An 18,207-nucleotide genomic window follows, 5' to 3' on the forward strand; every position below is an offset into this window, starting at 1 on the left:
TGAAACATTGCATTACATTAGGTAAACTATACTGAGCTGCTAAGCATGTCACCAAGCACTGTCCAAATTACAGTCAGACTGACACCACACTAACCCAAATCTGATAGGGGGAATTACACATGTATTTGCAAATATATCAGGCACTACAGGGATGTAACAGCACTGAAAAACAGACACCAGTGTGAAAGTGCATACCCACAACCAATTCCACCACAGTCACAGTGACATACCTGTAAGTCAAAGGAACAGTAGAATATAAGGACTGTGTGAACCAAAACATCATGTTTGCCACTCATACATTACCCCTACATAAACTGACCCAATTCACAGTATAGTATAACTCCTGACCATAGTACGGGACATGTCTCAGTCTGCCCCTACAACCATATACAGCTCATAGACCATCAGAAAATGCAGCAGCATGCACTGTTAGATAGAAAAGGAGCTACAACACTTAAATCTGCCCCGCCTCCCTACACAGGCCCTACACAGGCCAAATAATATTTACACACTACATTGCTACACAGTCCTGACAGTCTGTCAACAATTGCCAGAAATGCACAGACCTCTCAACTGTACAAACTCTCACAGACTGTCCAGGCTTTGTCCTTATATATAAGGCCTCTTCCACATAACATGTCTGGCATTCTGATACATTACTGGGATGTTATCAGGAATGAAGGCACTAAATAATGATATGCCATACCTATCAACCTCTTACTGCATGACATCTGGACAAAGACTGACATACTTGGGGGACAGAGGCCCAAAAACAGGGGCATATTTGAAATATTGCTGTTATAAACTAAGAAAGTTGCTGGTGTAACAGGGTTTGTTGTAACATATATTTTCTGAGGGATATGAAGTCAGAGACACAAAAGGATGTTGCCATTTACTGACTGCAATCCACAGAGTATACTACTGACTTTACAAAGGCAAAAAATATGGAGGAACACACCAAACATAAGAGTCCAAACTCTGGCCATTCTGTAGATTGCTCTACAGCTGAGAGTTATGTCATAGGTTCAGGTTCCCTATATAATTTTGAAATACTGACATCTGACAATAATGAAGCCTTGAAATTACGAAACACTAGAAGTGCGAAATTCAAAATCCCGAACAATGGAGATTTTGAATTAGTGCTTCTGGTGTTGTGGTGTGTGAATGGTAAGGTTTTAGTATGGGTATGTATGCATGTGTATGTGTGTTGGTTAGAGGCTTTAGTGTATGTCAGTGTGTGTTGTGACTGTGATGTGTGTGTGTGTGTGTGTGTGTGTGTGTGTGTGTGTGTGTGTGTGTGTGTGTGTGTGTGTGTGTGTGTGAAGGAGTATAAAGTGTGTGATTGTGCGATCTCGGAGTTAGTATGTATAAGTAGTGGGGTGCAGGGGGGCTTGCCCCCCTGCTTATCTGTAGTGTAGGAAGTTGTGTGTATGTGTTTGTGTGTACTGTATATGTAGAGTATTGTTTGGATTTTGAATTTTGCTGTTGTGGGTTATTCGGGATTTGCATGTTTCGGCTATGTAATTTTGAAATACTGAAATTTGGGATTTCATTATTTCAGGATTACATAGTGAATCCCATAGGTTCATAGGTTGGTACTAGACTATTGGCCCTATGGCCTATATAAGCCTAGCAAAAAATGTACTCTGCCTTTCACCACCCAAGAAAATTATTTTCTTTGCCCCTGTTGAGCAGAGCCACAGAGGTGATCCTCTGGGTGAATTTCTTATTTCCCATCCAATCATCAAGATTTTTCTTGAAGAGTGATAATAAAGAGCTTTGTTTGATATAAATAGGTAGTTTGTTCCAGAATATAGGAAGTCACTGGGACAGGAATTTATCCCTCCAGCATGTTATGTTTATTGTGGTGACAAGGTTTAGGTCCGTAGAGCATGTAGCTTGGAGAGATTGGGATTTCTTTAAGTGGAGCATGTCCAATAGCTCCGGGTTTGACATAGCTTTGTATGTTAGGCAGAGATCACCTCTGAGTAGGCAATATGCGATGGAGTAAAGCTGGAATTTTTTGAGACGGACTGTGTAGGGTATCTGTTTGAGGCAATTAATCCTCTTTGTAAGGTATTTCTGTGGCCTTTCCAGTTGTTATAGATGTCTTGTGAGGTACATACCAAAAGGAGTATTGTACTCTATAATGGGTCTAATGAGTAACGAGTAGAGGGGAACAATGACCTCTTTTTTCCTAGATGAGAAACCTTTTGTGATGAGATTTGCCATGTAGAAGAATTTCCTGACTACTGTGGTGATGTGATTATCAAAGGAGAGACTACTGTCCACCTGTGTCCGAAGGCATCTTATCACACGTTTGTTGTTAAGTAGACTACCACTTATGTGGTAGCTCATGGATACAGACTTTTTACCAAAGGGGAGGACAATGCACTTTTTGGCATTAAGCTTGAGGCCATGGCTTTGACACCAGGCATCTGTCTCAGTGAGGCCCCTTTGTGGGATGCCCAGTTTGTTAATTGTTTCAATTATGGCTGCTAGTTTGCAGTCATCTGTGAACTTTGTTAGCCAAAGACCTTCAATGTTAGCCTGTACTTCAGAAAAGTAGAGGTCAAACAGGAGAGGACCCAGGACTTTACTCTGTGGCACTCCACTTGTCACTGGTCTGAAGTCGGATTTGGAGTCTGCTACTTTCACAGTGTGAATTCCGTCAGTGAGCCAGTTGGCAACCCATCTTGTGACATAGGGAATTATATCTAGTTTAGTGAGTTTATATGTAAATCTAGAGTGATGGATGGTGTTAAATGCCTTGGCGAGATCTAGATAGGCTGTGTGAACCACCTTACACTCTTCTACAGCTTTGTTGACTGCTTCAAAGACGTCTATCAGGTTTAGGACACATGATCTGCCTTTTACAAACCCGAACTGGGTGGGGTCCAGAGTTTGGAGATTACCAATGTCTTTGTTTATAAGTTCCATGATGATTCGTTTCATGGCCTTGCAGACCAGGGTCATTAGGCTAATCGGGTGGTAGTTCCCAGGGACCATGGTGGCTCTCCCTTTGTAGAGTAGTATAACTGTCACTTTGTACCATTCAGTGTGCACAAAGCCTGAGGTGAGGCTATGATTGAACATGATGCTTAGGTGGGGTGCCAGTTCATTCTGTAGTTCATGTAGAATGGAGCCTAGGATGCTGTCAGGTCCCATGGATGCTGCTTTCTTGGCTTTGGAGAGTGTGGTTTTACCTGTGCAGCTATGATTACAGGAACTTTGCATTCTTCCAGTATAGAGATGGGCCCTTTAGGGGATGAGAGGGGGGAAAGTTAGAAGTGAACCTATCTGCCAGGATGTTAGCAATATCAGTTGGTTCTGTATATTTAGTGCCATTGTGCTGTAACTCAGAGCAGATTTGAGTGTTGCCATTGAGATTCTTGACATAGCTATAGAATACTTTGTGGTTGCCTTTAGAATCAGTGGCATTTTTGTTTTTGTAAATAGCTTTAGAGGATTTTATGAGGGATCACAGCTTCTTACTGAGGCTGACCAGGGAGTTCCTCCAATCATGGGATTTTACTCTTTTTTGCAACAGTTTCTTTCTTCTGTTGTAGAGTTTGTTAATGGCAGGGGACCACCAGATTGGCTTCCTTTTTTTGAGGATAGCATCTTGGTTCTGTTAGGGCAGCACGATCCATGCACTTGTGTAAGTGCTTATAAAGTGCATTTGTGTAGGATGCAGCACCCGTACCTCTATAGTCCATCTGCATGGGTGTTGTGAAGTTTGCCACTTCTGTCTTAAGAAGCATGAAGTTGGCTTTGGAGAAATTCTTTACAATGGTTTTCCTAATGGAGGGTGGGGGTGGGATGTGGATGTCTAGGATGATTAGCTTGTGGTTGAATCTGACCAATGAGGAATTGACCTCTGGTGTGGAACACCGGTTGCCCATGTTGGTAATGACCAGGTCTAGAATATTGCTACCCTTTGTGGGGTTGTGGATAAGTTGATCCAAGGCCCTGGAATTTATGAATTCCAGAAAACATTGACCAAAAGTTTGGTACATGAGTAGTTTTCTCAGTTAATGGTGGGGTAGTTGAAATTGTCCATTATTACCATGCTGGGTTGCACCCTAATGTTTTATAGTGTATCAAGAAATGAGGAGTGGGAATCCTGGGGCATGGTGGGGGATTTATAGCAAGTTACAGTTTGGATTGCAGTCTTTCCCAGAGTTAATTGCACTTGGATAATCTTGAATGCATTATGTTGAGCAACTAGCCTGGAGGTGTGGATATCCTTAATGAATATGGACACACGTCTGCCTTTAGTGCTTCTGTCCAGGTTAGGTGGCAGAAAGGTGTGTATGAGTTATAGCCTGGTAATGCAGGGGTGCTCTCTGGAGCCTTGAACCAGGTCACTGTCACTGCACAAATGTCAATGTTCTCCATTTTAAGGAGTGCCTCGAGTGAATGTATTTTGAGATTTAGACTTCTAGCATTGAGTAGCATTACCCCCAGATTTTGCTTGCTTGTACCTGTTATGGTAGAGAATTTGTCATTTGAACCTTACCTAAAAAGGCACTGCCACTGTAGGGGTTACAAGCCAGTATCCGGAATCCCAAGGGCAGCAGGTGCAGGCTATCTCTGGAAAAGCATCTTGGTCAGTCGATCATGTCATCCCAGGCAGACCGATACTGGATCCCCTTAGAATGACACCAGAAGCTTAGCCAATTATTGAAGTCAGTCATTTTGTCCTTGTAATGTGGTATCATTCTGGGTGATGGCAGGATGCTACTCAGAGCTAGGGTCATAACTGCCTTGGCTACAAGACTGGAGAGGTCCTCCATGTCTCTTTTCATGTAGTCCAGGGAGGTACATCTCAGGTCATTCATACCAACATGGACAATGACAGAGTCATATTTCTACTTGTTGTGGAGTGACCTGAGTGTGTGCATTATGTGTTGGAACCTGGCACCCAACAGACAGCTAACAGTAACTTTCTCCTTCTTTAGCCTGGTGAGTGGAACATCAGTGTGCCTGACTATAGAGTCACCAATGACTAGAGTTTTGGGTATGTTGTTATGCCTTATGGACTTTGGTCGAGTGGCACACTGAGGTTGTGGGCTATGTGTCATTTGGATTGTGTTGAGGAGGTGGAGGTTGCTTGAGTTTCTACTTTGGAGGTCTCTGTTGCTTGAGCAGATTTTTAATGAGAGTCTCTGTGAATGAAGGTGTGTGTTTTGTGTTTCTATGTGTGTGTTTTGGTGGTGTAGGTTTTGAGGGACTATGTGATGAGTGTGTTATGGTGCAAGTGTTTACCTTCTCCTCTTGCCTGTCTAGTCCAGTGTTGGGTGAAGAGAACTTTGCTTCCAGTTTGGCTATATAATTGCATCTCTCACATTATGGCTGCTGTCAACCACATACCAGTGTCAGACTTAAAACCACTCAGAAAAGTCATGTCCACACAAACCCTGTTAAACTAATATTAATCCAACTGTATAGCAGCAATGCATACATTTTGTCCTTATGTCTGGGACATTCTCCCCCACTTGCTGGGCTGTCTCCACAGTTATTGTTGTAAGAGGTATTTCCCACTACCTTCTGTTGTGCTGTTGTTCACACACTTCCTTGAAGGCCTCCTCACAGGCAAGGAAAAGGGGCAACACCCACATGAAGTACTCAATTATAGTAGTGTGTTGCCATGCCATTGGCTATAGGAATAACAACACAGCTGTTCTGCATTCAGTTAGCAAGTGCGGGACACGAATTGGTGTACAGGCCATCAGCTGCTCAGGAGCATTACCTACAAAAGGCAATCTGCTGCCTATGCATAACAGATGTATACCCTACATCTTGGAGAGAGAGAGAGACAGAGACAGAGAGACAGACAGACAGACAAACAAACCAACCAACACAAATCGGAATTAAACCAACTATACTTGGAAAAAAAAGGTATGTCAAACAAGTAAGCATGTAATGGAATGCAGTAGGCTGTATGTGATAATGGGAAATAGGAAGTTCAACAAATATGTCTCAACAAGACTTGCTGTACTGATATATTGCTGATCAGAACCTATGGCCATACCATTGGGGTCTGTTTGCAGTGACATAGATCGCAGCTCAGGCCCATGAGTCACCCCAGGAAAGGATGCATATGACTACTACTGGAGTGTGGCTTGAACAATACCGACTTTGTTACTTGTGAATACAACTATGATATACATGTTTGTCGCAGAAATGTGAGACCTATATAGGGTATTTGCATTGTAAACTACTGTTGCAGATATGTGTGTTGAACTGCATGTGATATACTGAGCTCATACCATTCAACTGTCCAGTGCTATGCAAACTGACCATATGTGTGCCTCATATTTGTAGTCATTTACTCATAAAGTTGTGTTATTTCTGGCAAATTATTGGCAAATCTGTAAAGACTGACATTACATCTCCTTCTCTTTCTTTTGGCTGTTGTTACCACAGCAGATTATCTGTCTCCATTTCTTCCTGTCCTCTCCATCTTGCTCTGTCACACCAACCACCTGCTTGTCCTCTCTCACTACATGCAGAAACTTTATCTTAGGCCTTCCTCTTTTCCTATTACCTGGCAGCTTCATCCTTACCATCCTTTTCCCAATATACTCAGCATCCCTCCTCAGCACGTCTAAACCAACGTAATCTTGCCTTTCTGGCTTTGTCTCCAAACTGTGTGGCCTGGGCTGGCCCTTTAATATACATATTCCTAATCATGTCCACCCTCATCACACCCAGTGCAAATTTTAACATCTTTAACTCTGCCTCGTCCAGCTCTGACTCCTGCCTTTTTGTCAGTGCCACTGTCTCCAACCCATATAACACAACTAGACTCACTACTCTCTTGTAGACCTTCCCTTTCATTCTTAATGATACTTGTCTGTTACAAATCACCCCTGACACTCTTCTCCACCCTCTCCATCCTGCTGTACTCTCTTCTTCACCTCTCCCCCACACTCATCATTACTCTGAACTGTTGATCCCAAGTATTTGAACTCATTCACCTTTGCAAACTCTACTCCCTGCATCCTCACCATTCCTCTATTCTCTCTCCCATTTACACACATATATTCTGTCTTAATCCTGCTGACCTTCATTCTTCTTTTCTCTAGAGCATATCTACACCTCTGCAGGGTCTCCTCAACCTGTTCCCTACTCTCACTACAGATCACAATGTCATCTGCAAACATCACAGTCAACAGGGACTCCTGTCGGATCTTGTCTGTAAACCTGTCCATCACCACTGCAAATAAGAAAGGGCTCAGAGCTGATCCCTGATGTATTCCCACCTCCACCTAAAATGCATCTGTCACTCCCACCATCGACCTCACTGCTGTCACACTATCCTTGGACATATCCTGTACCACTCTTACATATTTCTCTGCCACTCCTGACTTTCTCATACAATTCCACAACTCCTCTCTAGGCACCCTGTTATATGCTTTCTCTAAGTCCACAAATACACAATGCAACTCCTTCTGACCTTCTCTATACTTCTCCATCAACACTCTCAGAGCAAACATCGCAACTGTAGTACTCTTTCCTGACATGAAGCCATACTCCTGATCACTAATCATCACCTCCCTTCTTAACCTAGCTTCCACTACTCTTTCCATTAACTTCATGCTGCAACTGATTAGTGTTATTCCTCTGTAGTTACTACAGCTCTGCACATCACCCTTACTCTTATAATCAGTACCCAAACACTTTTTCTCCACTCTTCATGCATCCTCTCACTTTCCAAGATTTCATTAAACAATCTGGTTAAAAACTCTAATGCAATTTCTCCTAAACACCTCTATGCTTCCAGTGGTATGTCATGTGGACCAACAGCATTTCCATTCATTATCCTCTTCATAGCTATCCTTACCTCCTCCTTGCTAAGTCATTGCACTTTCTGATTCACCATACCCACATCATCCAGCCTTCTTTCTCACATTCTGATTCTCTTCATTCATTAGCCCCTAAAAGTACTCTTTCCATCTACTCAACACACTCTCCTCACCTGGGAGTATGTTTCCCTCATTATCCCTTATCACCCTTATCTGCTGCACATCTTTCCCAGCTCTGTCCCTCTGTCTAGCCAGTCGATACAGGTCCTTTTCTCCATCCTTAGTGTCCAACCTTTCATACAACTCTTCAAATGCCTCATCCTTAGCTTTTGTCACCTGTCTCTTTGCCATGCACCTCATCTCCTTATACACCTATCTACTTTCTTCATCTCTCTGACAATCCCTCTTCTTCTTCACCAACCTCTTTTACTGTATACTCTCCTGTACTTCCTTATTCCACCTCCAGGTCTCCTTATCCTCCTTCCACTGTTTAGATGTCACACCAAGCATATTTCTAGTCATCTCCCTTAGTAGCTCTGTTGTAGATACCCAGATATTCAGTAACTCCTCAATGCCACCTAGTGCCTGTCTTAACTCTTCCCTGAACTCAGTCTCAAAATCACCCTTTGTCAGTTTCCACCATTTAATCCTTGGTGCTGGCATCACACTGCTCCTCCTCTTCTTGATCACCAACATCATCCCACAGACCAGCATTCTATGCTGCCTAACTACACTTTCTCCTGTCACCATTTTATAGTCTCCAATCTCCTTCAAAGTGGCCTTCCTGCATAGGGTATGATCCACTTGTGTGCATCTTCATCCACTCTTGAATATCACCCTATGCTCCTCCCTCTTGTTAAAATACATATTCACCACAGTCATGTCCATCCTTTTTGCAAAACCCACTACCATCTCACCTTCTGCATTCCTTTGCTTAACACCATACCTAACCATCACTTCTGGATCCACTCTATTCCCTTCACCAACATGCTGATTGAAATCTGTTCCAATCACCACTCTCTCACTCTTGTGTACAATCATCACCACTTCACCCATCTCATTCCAAAATTTTACTTTCTCATCCATTGCACACCCAACTTGCAGAGCATATGCACTAACAGCATTCATCATTACACCATCAATTTCCAGCTTGACACTCTTTTCACCTCCAAAAACACTCTTGGCATACTGTTCCTTCAGGATAACACCTACACCATTTCTCCACCCAACTACAGCATGATAGAACAATTGGGATCCACTTCCGATACATCTAGCCTTACCCCACATCCATCTGGTCTCTTGTACACACAATATATCAGCCTTCCTTCTGGCCATCATATCAGCTAGCTCTGTCCCCATACCAGTCATACTGCCAGCATTAAAAGTTTCTACCCTCACTACCACACTCCTAGCATTTCTCCTCTCTTTCTGCCATATGAGTGTCGGACATCCTCCTGGGTATGTCTTTGAATGCAAAGGCTACTTAGCTATCAAAGAACTTAAGTGTGTTACATATATTAAGCAATTGTCACTAATTCTGGCCCATCGCCTCCCATGTATGTGTGGCATCCTCCAGATGTCCTGCTCTAACAGGCTAACAGGAATGACTGAGCAGCAATAGTGTAAATACAATGTGTCATACTGACATAGAACAGAAATGTATATCAGGTATTACCTGTGCACATGTATGTTTGAGTAGGTGTACCTGGCTGCCGCATAACAACAGACATGGGATGCAAAATGTCCAGTAAATGAGCTGTACATATTGTACATGTGTAATCTTAGTTTCTGTGCATCCAACAGAGTCAGATTTCTACAGCTACTGGTTGTAGCATTGCCTTGACACAGACATGGGTGCTAGAATAAGCATGATTATCAGGTTGAAAGTGGAGAGGTGTCCAACTGTGTTATGATCTTATGTCCATGCCTACTACAAATAGCTATATGACCACCTTCATAGTTGTATAGACTCAACAATACCTTACTTGTAAAACCTACCTCCACCAAGGGAGATTAATGTCCTTTGCTAGATGGCAGCAATAAACAAACTACATAAATGGTCAGAAGGCACATGGGATGAAACTAGCACAGATAAGAAAGAGATAGTGGAACAGGTAAACAGCTTCAAGTATCTGGGAGGGGTGGTTGAGGAGAAGGTAGGTCTGAATGAAGAGGGCAAAGTAGAATCAGAGGGGGCTGCAGCCAAGGCACAGAGAGTATCAGGTGTAGTATATATGAAAGAATGCCAAAATATATGTAAAAGAAAGGTGAGAAGAGAGAAAAGAAAGTAAGGTGTATGTATGGTACAGAAACCAGTACTGTACAAAGGTAGAGAAACCTGCAGTAAAGGCAGATGGAAATGAAGTGAAAGAGAAAGGTGGAATGCACACAGCGCAACAGGGCAAAAGAAATGAGGATATAAGAGGAGAAAAAAAGAAATGCAAAAAGAAAGAAGAGAAAAAAAAGAAGAAATTGCAGAAAAAATCATGAAAGAAAGAGATTACGATGGGTGAGATGGGGGAGGAAAGAAGAGAGAAAGACAGGGAGAGAGGAAGAGGGGGGAAGGAAGAGGGCAGAGAGGAAGGTGAAAGAGAAAGAGGAAGAGTGAGTGAATGGAAGAAGGAGGAGAGGCAGAAGGTTGAAGAATGTGGAGCAGGAGTGGAGAGTGGCACTGAATCATGAGAGGGAACCCATGTAGGGTTAATCATACTACATGATGATGATGATAAATGGTCACTATATTGGCTGCAGAGGGCAAAGTAGGCATAGGCACCAACTTGGCAGCAAGTCAGCCTTTGTCTGAATGAGCATATAAGGTCACAGGTGGATTAATGTAAGGCTAACTATGAGTACAAATTGGACACATCCACCAAGGGTAATCAAAAGGCCATCTTCACATATCTCTGCAATCTCAAGGCAACAACCCAACACACCCTGTAATGGTGGTCAATCACACCACATACACACACACCATAGCTATAGCCAACCTGATGCAGACAGGTTTAGGGCAAACATCAACCCCCCTGGCTCAACATCAGTATAGGTGGATATGCACAGCACATGCAACCCTCCCCTCATCATCAAGGAGCATGTGCATACTGCCAAATCAAAGTCAACAAAAGCAGGTTTCCATGGGACCTGATAACATTCTTGTCTGTATCCTACATGAACTCAGGCATATGTTTCCAGCACCATTACACACTGTATGCAAGCAAAGCCTGAGCACTATTGACATCCTATCTGCAAGGAAGATGGCCACTGTCATCCCTCTACACAAACATGAATGATGAATGGTGTTTTATGCAACGTACTGGTCATCACTGGGGGGAACATGACACATCAGGACCAGGAGTGCAAATGCAGGTTTATACTGTGCTGATAGATGACAGGGGTATGATGTGGTTGTAAGTGGTGGTTAATGACAGGCAATATTGATGTGCTGTCTTTGTAAATAACTCTAGGCAATGTCTGAGGTCCTGTGATGTGTTTCCCTGTTTATGTCTTCCAGGTGGCATGCTGTGTCAGCCAGCATATACTGCAGAGGAGAATGCAGCTATCACTGAAGCAATAATCCAGCTCCATGCAGTGCTGTTCAGCAGTAGCCAACAAATTCTGCAGGAGTAAACTGCCTGGTGGGATGACCTTGTCCACAGAGTTAACATTTTGGGCCACCATGGTCGCACATACGATCAGGTCAGGCATCGAGCAACTGACTTGATACATCCTGCCCTCAAATGGCTGCTTCTATGGCCAGGGACCTTATTGCTACAGGTGAGGGTCCAGCTACACAGGCCCCACATACAGCACCAGAGGAGCTCCTTGCCAACCTTGGGTCAGCTGACACACAACAGCCAACACATGAAACACAAGTCGTGCAGGTGGGTGGCACTCAGGCAACAGGCGAGGAGCGTTCAGGTAAGGCCACAGTGCACATCAATTTAATCATGTAGCAGTCATACTGTCTTCTATAGAGTATCTAGATGCATATGTCACTTCATATTGCATTTGTGGGTGGGGTTTAGTAATGCACACAAGTGCATATCTATGGTGAAGGACAGCAAATTGTGTACTATCAGAGCTTGTACTGTACATATGCAGAGAAGTAACATTCATCTTGTACCAATGCCAAATGTGAGTCTGCTGACAATACTTCTCTCCCACAACTACATAGGTACCTTTGGTTTGGATGTGGAACAGCAGCCTGAAGCCGGTGAGTATGGAATTTTCCTGTTGTGGAACACCAGTATTCCAGGCATGTTAAGGTCATGCATATGACCATGCACACACCTGTTACTCTCAGCCATTTTATGATATCTGCATGTTCACTTGTGGTGAGGTTAACTGCATTGCATCACAGTGGTCATCACAAGGGCCTATGTGCAGGAGATATCATATATCTGTAGCATAACTCACAACCTGTCATTGCAAGAAATTTGGACAAAGACTGACAAAATGGGGGGACAAAGGCCCAAAACTAGAGACATATTTTATAAATTAGTGTTAGACAGTACATATAAATGGTGTACACACACCCGTTAGAATGCCAGGTATTTGTGATATACAAAAATGAGAGTACAATAAAACATTTCTGAACCCTTTCAACCTTTCATGTGACTGATAACTTGTGTAATGCAATTGTAAACCAACCAAATCTGTTAGGGGAACAATTATGACCCATAAAAAACGTACAAGAAGCTAGATGCATATGTGTGTACAGGCTGAAACTAATACTGTGTTGAAGTAGCTTTCGATATATTTACAGCATTACATCTTCTGGGGTACACACCTGCCATCAATTACAGAGACTCTTTGATTAACAGCAAATAATGGTCAGCTGTCCTACCATAGGTTCATAGATAGTTACTAGGCTATCGGCCCTAGGGCCTGTACAAGCCTAGCCAAAAAGGTACCCTGGCTTTTGCTACCCAAGAAAATTATTTTCCTGTGCCACCATCGAGCAGAGCCACAGAAGTGATCCCCGGGGTGAATTTCCTTTTTCACATCCAATCATCAAGATTTGTCTTGAAGAGTGCTAATGAGGAGCTTTGTTTGATTAAAGATATGTAGTTTATTCCAGAGTATGGGAAGTCTCTGGGACAGGAATCTATCCCTCCAGCATGTTCTGTTTATTGTGGTGACAAGGTTTAGGTCCCTAGAGTGTGTAGCTCGGAGGGATTGGGATTTCTTTAAGTGGAGCATGTCCAACAGCTCTGGGTTTGACATAGCTTTGTATGTTAGGCAGAGAGCACCTCTGAGTAGACGATTTGAGATGGAGTAAAGCTGGAGTTTTTTGAGACGGTCTGCATAGGGCATCTGTTTGAAGCCAGTAATCCTCGTTGTGAGGTATTTCTGCAGCCTTTCCAGTTGTTGTAAATGTCTTGTGAGGTACATACCAAAAGGGACATTGTACTCTATAATGGGTCTAATGAGTGATAAGTAGAGGGGAACAATGACCTCTTTTCTGGATGAAAAACCTTTTGTGATGAGGTGTGCCATGTAGAAGGATTTCCTGACTACTGTGGCAATGTGATTATCAAAGGAGAGACTACTGTCCACCTGTGTCCCAAGGTCTCTTATCACACTTTCAGTGTTAATTATACTACTGCCTATGTTGTAGTTCATGGGTACAGAGTTTTTGCCAAAGGGAATGACAATGCACTTTTTGGCATTGAGCTTGAGGCCATGTCTTTGATACCAGGCATCAGTCACACTGAGGCCCTTTTGTAGGATGTCCACATCGTTAGGAGTTTTGATTATGGCTCCTAGTTTGCAGTAATCTGCGAACTTCATTAGCCAAAGACATTCTGTGTTAGCCTGTACTTCAGAGAAGTAGATACCAAACAGGAGAGGACCCAGGACTGAACTCTCTGGTACTCCACTTGTCACTGGTCTGAAGTTGGATTTGGAGTCTGCTACTTTCACAGTGTGGGTTCTGTCAGTGAGCCAGTTGGCAACCCATCTTGTGACATAGGGATTTATACCTAGTTTAGTGAGTTTATCTATAATTCCAGAGTGGGTGATGATGTTGAAAGCCTTGGCAAGATCTACATAGGCTGTGTGAACCACCTTACCCTCATCTACAGCTTTGTTGATTGCTTCAAAGAAGTCTATCAGGTTTAGGAGACATGATCTGCATTTTACAAACCTGAACTGGGTGGGGTCCAGAGTTTGGAGATTACCAATGTATTTGTTTATAAGTTCCATGATGAAAAGTTCCATGGCCTTGCAGAGCTAATGGGGCAGTAGTTCCTGGGGTCTGTGGTGGCTCCCACCTTGTGGAGTGGGATAACCGTTACTGTGCTCCATTCAGCAGGCATAAAGCCTGAGGTGAGGATATGATTAAAAATGGTACTTATGTGGGGTGCCAGTTTGTTCCATAGTTCATGGAGAATGCAGCCTGGGATGTTGTCTGGTCCCATGGATGCTGTGTTCTTGGAGTTGGACAGTGAGTTTTTTCCCTGTGCAGTCATGATTACAGGAACTTTGCATTCTACCGGTATAGAGATGGGGTCTTTAGGGGGTGAGAGGGGGGAAAGTTAGCACTGAACCTATCTGCCAGGATGTTGGCAATATCAGTTGGGTCTGTATATTTAGCGCCATTGTGCTGTAACTCAAAGCAGTAACTCAGATCTGAGTGTTGCCATTGAGATTCTTGATATAGCTATAGAATGCTTTGTGGTTGTCTTTAGAATCAGTGGTGATTTTGTTTTCATAACTAGCTTTGGAGGATATTATCAGGGATTACAGCTTTTCACTGAGGTTGACTAGGGAGATCCTCCACTTATGGGATTTAACTCTCTTTTGCAACAGTTTCTTCCTTCTGTTGTTCAGTTTGTTTATGGCAGGGGACCACCAGATTGGTTTCCTTTTTTGGAGGATAGCGTCTTGGTTCTGTTTGGGATAGCACGATCCATGCACTTGTGTAAGTGCTTATAAAGTGCAATTGTGTAGGATTCAGTAGTCGTAACTGTATTGTCCATCTGTATGGGTGTCATGAAGTTCACCACTTTTCTCTTAAGAAGCATGAAGTTGGCTTTGGAGAAATGTTTTACTGTGGCTTCCTTAATGGAGGGTGGGGGCAGGATGTGGATATCTAGGGTAATTAGTTTATGGTCAGATCGGACCAATGAGGCATTGACTTCAGGTGTGGAACAGCGGTCACTCATGTTGGTAATGACTAGATCTAGGATACTGTTGCCCCTAGTGGGGTTGTGGATAAGTTGATCCAGGGCATTGGACTTTATGATTTCCAGAAAGTGTTGAGCATAGGAGTTGGTACATGAGTAGTTTTCCCAGTTAATGGTGGGGTAGTTGAAATTGCCCATTATTATGGTGTTTGGTTGAACCATAATATTTTCCAGTACATCAAGAAAAGAGGAGTGGGAATCCTGGGGCATGGTGGGGGATCTGTAGCAAGCCACAATTTGGATTGCAGTATTGCCCAGAGTTAGTTGCACTTGGATAACCTCAGCTGCATTATGCTGAGCAACTAGCCTGGAGGTGTGGATATCCTTAATGAATATGGACACACCCCCGACTTTTGTGTTCCGGTCCAGGTTACATGGCCGAAAAGTGTGGTATGAGTTATAGCTTGGTAGTGCAGGGGTGCTCTCTGGAGTCTTGAACCAGTTCTCAGTCATTGCACAGATATCGATGTTCTCCATTTTAAGGAGTGCCTCGAGTGAGTGCATTTTGAGATTTTGACTTCTAGCATTGAGTAGCATCACCCTCAGTTTTTGCTTGACTGTTCTTGTTATGGTGGTGAATTTGTCATTTGAACTTTGTCTAAAAAAGACACTATAGGGGCAGCAAGAACCTTAGCCAGTATCCGGAATCCCAGGCGTGACAGGTGTAGGCAATCTCTGGAAAAGCATCGTAGTCTGTCGACCATGTCATCCCAAGCAGACAGATACTGGATCCCTTTAGAATGACACCAGAAGCTTAGCCAATTATTGAAGTCAATCATTTTGTCCTTGTACTGCAGTATCATTCTGGGTGATGGCAGGATGCTACTCATGGCTAGGGTCATACCTGCCTGGGCTACAAGATCGGAGAGCTCTTCCATGTCTCTTTTCATGTTGTCCAGGGAGGTATGTCTCAGGTCGTTCACACCAACATGGACAATGACATAGTCACATTTGTACTTGTTGTGGAGTGACCTGAGTGCATGGGTTATGTGGTGGATCCTGGCACCTGACAGTCAGCTGACAGTAACCTTCTCCTTGTTTAGCCTGGTGAGTGGGACATCAGTGTGCCTGACTATAGAGTCAGCTATGACTAGTGTGTTGGGTACGTTGTTTTGCCTTATTGGCAGTGGTTGAGTGGCACACTGAGTCTGCAGGCTATGTGTCATTTGGGTTGTGTTGGGGGTGGAGGTTACTAACATTTCCGCTTTGGAGGTCTCTGTTGCTTGAGCAGATTATTATTGAGAGCCTCCACAAATGTTTTGTGTTTCTATGTATGGATTTTGGTGGTGTAGATTTATTGAGACTATCTGATGAGTGTTGTGTGGTGCAAGTGTTTACCTTCTCCTCTTGACTGTCAAGTTCAGTCTTGGTTGCAGAGAGCTTTACCTCCAGTTTGGCTAGATAAGTGCATCTCTCTCAGGTTGTAGTGTTGGGTGGTAGGAGGAGAGGGTTGTCTGTGTACATGAGGCAATTTCTACATTGCCCCAAGATGCCCAGATTCATCAGATAGACAGGAGAGAACACTGGGAGATGACCCTTGGACATGTCTGAATAAAAAACTACTTTCCTCTAGATAAGTGAGGAAAGTGAGTACAAGAACTGTTTTTCTCTAAGCAAGTGAGCAAAGTAATGTACCAAAACTGTTTTCCTCTAGGTAATGAGGAAGGTTGAATGCTGTAGTAATTAGTAGGTTATTTAGTGCTTACAACAAGTTCTGAACAAGTGCTGATCACAAATAAGCAAATTCAAGTGCTAAAACTAAGAATCTGTATCTGGACTAAACTAGTTACAGGAAAGGGGGGAAACAAGTGCAAATGCGAGCTTTTAAATCAGAAAGTTGAGAGAGATGGAAAAACTGCCCAAATAGCCATTAACTACAATTTCTGGGCCAGAACCACTCCTTATGTGGCAGATAGGTTACCTAGTGCTTACCACTCCCACTGATAAGCTAGAAGGCTTCCCTCCAACACAGAAAGCTTGGGGGACTCAGAAGCTTACATACAGTCCTTGATACAGTAAATCTGAATCTGGACTACACTAGTTACAGGAGAGGTTGGAAACAGGCTTAGATTTTTTTTATATACAGAAAAGCAGCTAAAACAGCAGTAAAAACAATTAAATTGGTCAGGGAGGCTGCCAGGAGACCTACAGCAACACTACAGGAGGTGCAGGAATCTCCAGCAAGTACCAGTTGTGTACTACATGTGATAACAATCTCCCATATTCACCACATGTATGGCCTATGGGGAAGAGTTGGAAGATAGAAGCCTTTCCTCACACAAAACAACATCCAGGTCTAGTGAATTTCTCAAGACAAATACATCAGGTCTCCCAAACGCATGTGGAGAAATGTGTTATGGTGTAATGAGACCAAGGTTGCACTTTCTGGCCACAATAACAAAAGGTTTGTTTAGCACCATAACAACACTGTGCATCACCAAATGAACACCATCACCATGGGGAAGCATAATCATGGCAGTGTCCTGCTCTGGGGTTGCTGTTCATAAGCTGGTAAAGGACCTTTACCCAAGGTAGAGGGGATTAGGAACAGTTCCAAATTCCAGTCCCTTTTGGCCTAAAATCTTCATGTGTCTGCTAGAAAGCTCTGGATGGAAAGGACTTACACCTTTCCACACAACAATGACCCAAACCATACATCAGAATCCAAAAACATGTCTTCACCAGAAGACAGTCAGTGTTTTGGAATGGCCCAGTCCACACCTACATCTAATAGAAAATCTGTAGGGTGCCCTGAAGAGGGGTGTGCAGAAGAGATGCCCTCGAAATCTGACAGAGTTGGAGGGCTTCTACAAGGGAGAGTGTACAAATATTGCTAAGTTGAGATGTGCCATGCTGATGCACACCTTACAAAGAGGATTGACTGCTGTTATGGAATCAAAAGGCTCTTTAACAAAGTATTGGTTTAAGTGTGTGCACAGTCATGCAACCAGCCTATTGTACATATTTCAACTTCTATATGTTACCCCTAACATATGTGTTTGTTCTTTAATTGGATAGCACAAGTTATAGGTCACATTAAAGGTGAGAACTGTTATCATATGATTTCTGTGGTCTCGTGTTATATATCAGACAAACGTGGCATGTTAACAGGGGTGTCTACACTTAAAATATCTACTGTAAACTTAGAAGGCTGCTAGTGTAACCAGGTCTGTTGCAACATACATGTACTGCAGGTCTTGAAGTGT

The sequence above is a fragment of the Protopterus annectens genome, chromosome 5.part0, assembly GCF_019279795.1.
Source record: "Protopterus annectens isolate FY-2018-M chromosome 5.part0, PAN1.0, whole genome shotgun sequence".
Classification (NCBI taxonomy): Eukaryota; Metazoa; Chordata; order Ceratodontiformes; family Protopteridae; genus Protopterus; species Protopterus annectens.